The sequence below is a fragment of the Panicum virgatum genome, chromosome 7N (assembly GCF_016808335.1).
Source record: "Panicum virgatum strain AP13 chromosome 7N, P.virgatum_v5, whole genome shotgun sequence".
NCBI classification, from domain to species: Eukaryota; Viridiplantae; Streptophyta; class Magnoliopsida; order Poales; family Poaceae; genus Panicum; species Panicum virgatum.
This window is the reverse complement of record NC_053151.1, coordinates 43987189-43995901: the sequence shown is the minus strand read 5'-3', so window position 1 is coordinate 43995901 and position 8713 is coordinate 43987189. Positions and strand designations below refer to the sequence as shown.

Genomic DNA, 8713 nt, shown 5'->3' with positions numbered 1-8713 from the left:
TTATTAGATAATAAGGTGAGTACGTGTAGTATGATCTAAATGTACTATTTTGTATGTTTCTTATATGCTTGTGGAGATTAGTTTCTTCATTAGTAGCACATATATATATATAGTTTTTGTCTTTTTAAAGACGCATCGACCCGAAAATATCGACCCGGATGAATTAGAGTCGCGTTCCACATAATAATTTATCGTTCCATAGAGATATACCCCATTCGTACCACAATTTTATAAGGTGACGTCCCTCGACCCTCGACCCCGTTCCTCGACCCGGTCGACCCAGGAACTTTGTGACTATGGCCTGGAGTATGACTGGGCATTCGGGTTACCCGAATTTTTCGGGTCGGGTAATTCGGGTAATACAAAATTCGGGTAGTAGAAAATGCTACCCGATTTTAACTCTGAAAAATCACTACCCGACAATTCGGGTACCCGCAATTTCGGGTTCGGGTTCGGGTATACCCGATATACCCGAGGTCCTCCCGCTGACCACTGGGCCCTCCCCCACCCATCTCCCTCCGGCAGCCCGAGCAGGGAGGCGCACGGCCACCTCCCCCTGCGCCGCCGCTGCCGTCCCGCCTCTTGACCGGCGAGCAGGGAACAGCGAGGCGGAACCGGCGGACGAGATCACCGGCGGGGCGCAAGTCCGGCGAAGCTCGAGGTCCGCGAGCAGGGGAACACGGCGGGGCGCGGGACCGGCGGAGCTCGCGGTCCGCGAGTAGGAGAACGCGGCGGGGGCGAGGCGGAGCCAGCGGACGAGGTCGCCGGTGGGGGCGCGGGGCCAGCGGAACTCGCAATCCGTGGGCAAGGGAGCGCGGCGGGGCTGAGGAGGAGCCGACGGGTGAGGTCGCCGGCGAGGCGCGGGGTCGGCGGAGCTCGCGGTCCGCAAGCAGGGCAGCGCGACGGGGGCAAGGCGGAGCCAACAGACGAGGTCGCCGGCGGGGGCGCGGGGCCGACGGAGCTCGACGGAGGCGGGGCCGGTGGATGGAGGCGGGGTGGGGCGTACTGGAGGCCTGGGGGCGGCGGCGGCGCGGGCGTACTGGGCGGTGGGGGCGGGGCGGCGCCGAGGTGGGGGTTAGGGTTGAGAGGATTGATGGGCTGGGCTGGGCTGGGCTGATTTCATACAATGAGTAAAAACACATCTATGGGCTGGGCTGATTTCGGGTAGTTCAGGTAATTCGGGTACCGTAGCCCAATACCCGAACTACCCGTAATAATTTCGGGTACCGTGGGTTAGAACCCGAATTGGGGTTCGGGTTTTTCGGGTTCGGGTTTTTTCGGGTTCGGGCTCGGGTTTTTCGGGTTCGGGCTTCGGGTTTCGGGTATTTTGCCCAGCCATAGCCTGGAGTCCAGATATTTTTTTTTGGGAAAAATCCGGTTTACTCTCTCCAACTATCGCAAAAGTCCGATTTTTAACCTTCAACTACGAAACCGGACAATATAAGCCATCAAATTGTCAAAACCGGATAAATTTGGCTCTTGGGGTGGTTTTGAAAGTGGTTTTGCATTTTCTAAAATAAATAAATAAATCTAATTAGATTTAAAAAATCAAAATTAATTCATTTTAAATCAGAAAAATATGAAACTAGTACCAATTTTTTTTAAAATGTAACTTATCTATTATTGGTCCATTTGAATCTTAGTTATTAAAAATAATAGGCATAACTGCAAGCAGTCAAATATTATGAATATAAAAAAAATTAGATCTGAATAGCTCATAAGTCATATGACAATAGATAGGTTATATTTTTAGAAAACTTTTGATACCCATTTCATAATTTTTTGACTTAAAATGAATTACTTATAAATTTTTAGTGTAAAATTAATTATTTTTAATTCTCAAAAAATGGAAAACCACTTTCAAAACCACAAGAGGGGCCAAATTTGCCCGGTTTTGACAGTTGGATGGCCTATGTTGTCCGATTTCGTAGTTGAAGGTTGAAAATCAAACTTTTGCGATAGTTCAAAGATGAAAATTGGATTTTCCCTTTTTTTCATACGATTTGGAGCCTGAAAAAGACGAGCAGAGTATATATCATCCCCCTTTTTTTTACGGAAGCAGAGTAATTTGAAATTAAACTTAATCCAAAATTGCATGTTCCATGCATCAATTCCAGTTTATATTTGCATTTTCATGGACTATACAAGAGATAAGAGAATCCTATCTAATTCTCTTGGGCGTGTAATTCTTTGCTAGGTAAACAAAAAGAGCAAAGTTCAATGCGGTGATGCCGACGAGGAGGAGGAAGTAGTAATCCAGGTACCCATTGTCCATGTCCGGCGGGAACCACCCCTTCCCCCCGCCCGCTGCGGTCACCGACGCCACTAGCGTCACCAGCTGCGAGCTGAGGAGGTTCCCGATCGAGTCGGACAGGAAGTAGAACGCCGTCGACGAGCCCCTCATCGTCTCCGGCGCCTGGTCGTAGAAGAACTCCAGCTGCCCGACGCTGAGCGACGCGTCGGAGACGGCCATCACCACGTACTGCGGCAGCAGCCACGCGATGCCCATGGGCGCCGCACGGGCCTTCACGCCCGCCAGCCGGCGCGCCTCGGCGCACGCGGCGAGGGCCACCGCGGCGGTCCCCGCGCCGTGGCCGAGCCCCAAGAGCTGCAGCGGCGTGAGCGCCTCCGCGCGGCCCAGAGCGGCGCGCCGCGGGCGCGACGGCCCGGTTGTAGAGCGCGATGGAGGCGACCACGAACACCGTCTGGATGCTGGTCAGCGACGCGGCCGGGACGGAGAAGGCGCCGCCCGCGATCCTGGAGTCCGTCATCGTGCCCTGCTGCACGAAGGTGGTCTGCGCCTGGGAGTTGGCGACGAAGTACACGGCCGAGGTGAGCCAGATCGGGATCAGCCGGAGCAGAGTCTTGAGCTCCTCCACTTGGGTCACCGTGCACAGCCTCCACGGGCTGGCGTCTTCGAGGTCCGCGCCTGTGACGACCGCGGCCTTGTCCGCAAACCTGAACTGGTCGGTGTGCTCCAGCTGCTCGCGCGCTGGTTCTAGCGGCGGTGTCTTGACACGCACCTCCTCGTACAGCTCGGCAGCATCGTCAGGTACCCTCGCGTTCGCCTTGTGAGCTAGCGCGACGAGCACCTGGCACGCGCCCTTCAACGGGCTGCCCACCGGGGGCACGATCCGGTACACGGGCGCCGTCGCGGCGAGGCCAGCGACGGCCGCCGCCACCAACGCCGCGCAGACGGCGTACCCGAGCCCCCAGCTGACCTTGTCCTCGACCCAGACGAGCAGGGTCCCCGAGGTGACCACGGCCAGGTTGCCCACCCCGTAGTACCAGCTCAAGTAGGACGCCTTCCTCTCCCGCTCCGCCGCGCTCTTGCCGCTGTCGTCGTCGCCGAACTGCTCCGCCCCGAACGAGACTATGACCGCCTTCGCGCCGCCGGTCCCGACGGCGCACAGGTATATGCCCGCGAAGAACACCAGCCGCTGGGTCAGAGTCGCCGGGGCTCAGTGCGCGTCGTGCTCGCACGGCGGAGGCCTCAGCGACGGCAGCGTAGCCGATGCCGTGACCACGACCACCCCCTGCTTTCAATTGTTTCCGTCAGCACACGAACACGATTGCCAGGTCTATCGGAGGGCAGATGCCAAGTTGTGCAGAGCAAGCGTTTACATACAGCGAGAGATATGGAGAGGCCGACGAGCACCGTCTTGTACTTGCCCCAGTAAGAATCAGCGATGGCGGCGCCGATCACGGGCATCAGGTAGCTCGCACCGGCCCAGAGACTGACGGCCGCCGCGTTGGAAGCACTGTCTCCATGGAGGACGTCCTGGAGGTACACGACTAGGTTCAGGTAGACCCCGTAGAAGGCCGCGACTTCCAAGAACACCAGGCCTAGCACAGCAAGTTGAGTTCACTGGCATATGGTTAATCTCAGGAAGAACATTGTAGTTGAATCAAATACTAGTGTAGAGAGGGAACATGTGAGATACTCACACAAGACTATATTGGACGCCCTGTACTCGAGATTGACACTGTCCTTGCCCGGTTCCTGTTCCTGAGCTCCCAGTCCCAGCAGAGGCGTTGAGCTTTGACCCGAACTAGAAGCCTTGCACCGTTGCACGGTAACAAAACGGAAGGAGTTAGCAGTGCACCTCACTGTATTCAGATTTACTCCATAGCTGTATACCGTGCTACTAGTATACTATTATACATTTATACATGAGCTATTCATTTTTTTTGGTGCACTATGACGAGTGCTGGTAGCTGACTAGCAGCTGCCACGGGGGGTCATGGCCCCACCGGGCACGGATGCAGAGTTGCTAGAGAAAACACGGGGCGGCTGATCGCCGCCGGTATAGGCCACAGCAGAAAAGCGCCGGGCGCCGGTGGAACTCTGTGAGCCCGCGCCGCGCGGGGCCTCATGCGGCGGCGCGTCGTCCCACCGGCAGGGCGCGCGCGCAGCGGAAGGCGTCCTCGAGCGGATACAACGGCATACTGTACTAAACGGGACGCGCCACGTACCTCGGCCTCCCACGGCAGCGCCGGGCTCCTCCGCTCGAGGTCGGCGTCCATGGAGGAGGGTCGCCGCAGCACGGCAAAAATCGGGGAGGGAGAGGGAGGAGAAGAGAGGGGAGGGCGACGACGACGGCAGAAATCCGGGGCACGATAGGACGCTGGACGCAGGACAAACGAGACGGAACAACAGGGACCAGAAGTCATTGCTTTCACGGCCCCGTCACCACGGACTCCTTGGATTGGGTGGGGGATTCACATCTTCCCGTCATCCCGGGTGACTTTTCGACGTGACCGCTCGTTCGATTCTTCTTGCGCCTCTTCTTGCTGGGTAGGTACTGCTGCAGTGGTGGATCCAGGCATCCAACGGTTGAGATGGTCCAAGGATCCAGGCCTCCTCTGCACCTGAACATGACAGTCCAGCTGCGCGCGTGTGAGTTGTGACGCCAGGAGGATTACCTGGTAATGGCCACGTCAGCCACCGTCTAACAGCGAGCTGCGTGTAAGTGGAGCACAGGAGATTAGGTGAGATCCGAGCGCCACTCAGGGGTTGCAGGTAAGTGCCACTGCTGCGCTGGGCACGATTCGGGGAACAGTTTGAGCTGGGCAAGATTTGAGGACCAGTTTGAACCGGGCAAGATTTTAGGTACAGTTTGAACCGGCGAGATTTGAGGTACAGTCTGAACTGGGTAAGTTTTGAGGAACAGTATGAACTGAAGCAAGATATGAGGAACAGTTTCGAGCTATGAACTGAGCATGGCGGCACTGCACTGCACGACCCTAAATAGCACGTCCCAGAAACCGAAGATGCAGGTGGAAGTAAAATTACAGGAATAGGATTACAGGACCACCATGCTAGAAAGCAGAGGAAGGCCCCCTCCATTACGGTTCCAGCTGCGCGGGGCTTTCGGTGGGGCCCAACAAACGAAGGCTGGGCCCCGATCTTCTGGGCCGGTAGGCAAAAGGACCCGTTGGGCCAGGACGGTAATTGTGCCTCTCGTTCTCGGCAGGTAATTATGCCCCGTTTCTTTTGTTTTCTTTCCCCTGAGGACAACAAACAAGATAATTCATAATTGTGCTCGCTGTCTCACTGACCGTGTAAGAAAGAGTGGAAGAGGAGGGCACCAAAAGGGATGTCCCGAGGAGTGGCCTCTGCCATGCCACCCTGCGGTGGGCTCCCACGGCACAGCACCTGCGTTAAACGCGCCACAGGGCAAGCCCCTAACCACTTAACCAGTGAAAGACACGCTGCAACAACTCTGCATGCACCAGCTCAAGGATGGATCCGAATGGCTGAACATCCGAATTATCTGTATTCGTATCTATTTAAAATACAAATATGGATATCCGTATTTGTATTCGATTTTAATATGGATGTCATATGGATGCATCAGAATCCGACTTTGAGAACTTTTCTCTATCTGATTCCATATTCGTATTCGAGGAATATCTGATCACATCTGTATTCATCCGTATCCGCAAAGAAAAAATGACTAGTGAGACAATCTTATATTTATTTTTATACCTAATTACTTAATGATGTACACTATTTAAATTATTTAGAAAGCTAGATAACTAATAATATATTTATTAAAATTAGTAATGATATAAAAATTAAACTTAACTATTTAATATATTTATTTCATGATTAAAATTATTTTATACGAGTCAAATTAATTATTTACTTAATGATAAAATCTTTTTTATATATCTTAATTATTAAGTATTTAAGTATTTATTTATTTTATCTTTAAAATTAGTATTATATATTTAATATAAAAGCTATACATAGATAATTATATTCTTTTTTATTAGCTATCTTCTAATCCTTTACTCCATATTTGTATAATGATTTTGATCTACTATAAAATTATTGACAAAATAAATTGATACTCATGATAGTCTATGTTTCAAATATCCGGATTCGAATCCGGATTCGAACTATCCGTTTTGTATTTTTATCCGATGAGATCCGCATTCACATTCGTATCTGGATTAAAATGTGGTAAAATGTGACATTCGGATCCGATTCCATCCTTAACCAGCTCTGAACATCCAAATGTGCAGGTACAGGGGGTCCGGTCGGCTCGGTTCTTCTTTGGACTCGCATTCAATTCCCAGGCCCCAATAGTGACTCGCACGCGCGACCCAGCCGCTTCCTCTCGCTCGATGATGACTCGATCCATGGCTCTCTTGTCTGCAGTGCGCGCGCCCACCCACCCACCGGACGACGGCCACGGCCGGATCGGACGGACAGGTCTGCCCCAGCGCTTGAATGCCTAGCTAGCTAATTATTGGGCGCATCACGACCCAATCTCCTCAGTCGTCGTGGCCCCTGTGTGTGCTACTGCTACGGATCACACAGGAGCTCCGCGTATAGTTCCTCCGCGTACGGCCGCGCGATCGGGCTGCGCGTTGCGTCGCGCGACCGGCGCCTCGCCCCATCGCTCACACGCCGCAGGTCGGCCGGCCGGCACGGCAGCCACGCCCGCGCCCCGCGGGCGACGCACGAACTCGCGCCACCGACGACGACCTCGACCGTCTGCAGGTGGCTGGCTGGCGCGCGCGGGGCGGGCAGGGAGCGAGAGCTGTTGCACGCACACGAAGCGGCCGGCGGCTTTGCAGTTGGCACCAGTGAGGACGCGCGGTTAGTTGCTTATTATTAGGATAATGCCCAACTGATTGTCACGACCCCCGCCGGACAGTCCGGATGAAGGCCCGGACGGTCTCCTCTGCTTCGGCGGGTGATGCACGCGTCGCACGAGTCCACGCGTCGGCCATCCTCGTTCCCCGTACCACGTGTCGGGCGTCGCCGCCGCCGAACCTCGTTCCGCGCATCTTTATCCACGCCGAGTCCGCTCGCTCGCCCTCTCCGTCTCCTTTTCGACCGGCTCCAAACCCTAACTCCCGTTCCCCTCCACCATTGGCGCTGGCCCGAGCTCCTTGCCGCCGCCGATTCGCCGCCCTCGATGAGCCCCTCGCCGATTCCTCGCGGGAGCAGCTTCCTCTCCCTCTCCTCCTTTGATTTTGGCCCTCATCCAGCCCCTTCCTCCTCCTGCAGGGCCTCCTCGCCGAGCGACGCCATCACTCCTCGCTGGGCTGCCTCCCTGCTGCGTTGTTTCTCCGTTTGTGCCGTGGGTGAGATGGCATGAACTGGATGCTCCCTTCCCTTCCTAGTGCGCATGCCTGTGATCTAGATTCGTGGTACTCTCTTATGCGGTTTAATTCCCTCAATGCCATCAAAATTTAAGCCAATCCCTTGAATGCCATCAAAATTTAGGCCATCCCTTCATTGCCACTGAAATTTTACTCCAATCCACTCAGTGCCATTTCCGTTAGATTTCGGATGGAAACCGTAAAATCACTGTACAAACACATTAAACTCCGATCAGTATAATTTCTTTGTTCCGTTCCTACCCCCGAACCCTATCCCTAAATCCCGACGCCACCTCACGCCAATGCCCGCACTCCCCCACCCCACCCCTTCGGGTGTGCCGCCCACCCCTCCCCCCTTCGGATCTATCCAGGAGCCCGCACTCCCCCACCCCTACCCCTTCGGATCGCGGCGCAGGAGGGCGACGCGCATGCGCCCCCGCCGCCAGGAGGCCCCCGCGCCAGCACCGCGGTCGATCCGCGTGCCGATGACGCGGCGCCAGGCGGACCCACCCCCGCCAGGAGGCCCCCCCGCGCTGCGCTGGGGCGACGCGCACGCGCACGCGCCCCCGTCGCAGGAGCCCCCCGCGCCAGCACCGCGGTCGATCCGCGCGCCGACGACGCGGCGCCAGGCGGACCCACGCGGGCAGGAGGGCGAGACGCCGCCCGCCAGGAGCCCCCCCACGCTCGTCGCCGTCGATCCGCGCGCCAGGAGGGCGTTGCACCGCCGATCCGCCCACCAGCGCCGCGTCAGCCCGCTGATCAGCGCGCCAGCCCGCCGATCCGCACGCCAGCACCGCGCGCAAGGACCACGGAGGGGCGCCAGCACGCGATGGAGGCTCCAGGACACTCTTGGCTTCCTACAGGATGAGATGTTCATCTTCTTCTTTACTGCTGCATTGTTTGAGCTGCAACTAGAAACATTTAGTTTTTGATGGGCCATTCATTAACAGGATGGACCCTAAGTCGAGCTATTTGTTGGAAATCAGACTAAGTGCCAATCCTAAAAAGCGTAGGAAGGATTTTTCATACTTTACCTTCAGCAAAGTTGTGGATTCTGATCTATGCAATTTCAAGGACCTCGTCAGAGAAA

At 55.3% G+C, this 8713-nt stretch overlaps 1 pseudogene; it reads right to left on the bottom strand.

Annotated features, from left to right (window-relative positions):
* Window positions 1–2080: 2080 nt before the first annotated feature.
* Window positions 2081–4687, bottom strand: LOC120683069 (annotated as a pseudogene).
* Between the last annotated feature and the right edge of the window lie 4026 nt (window positions 4688–8713).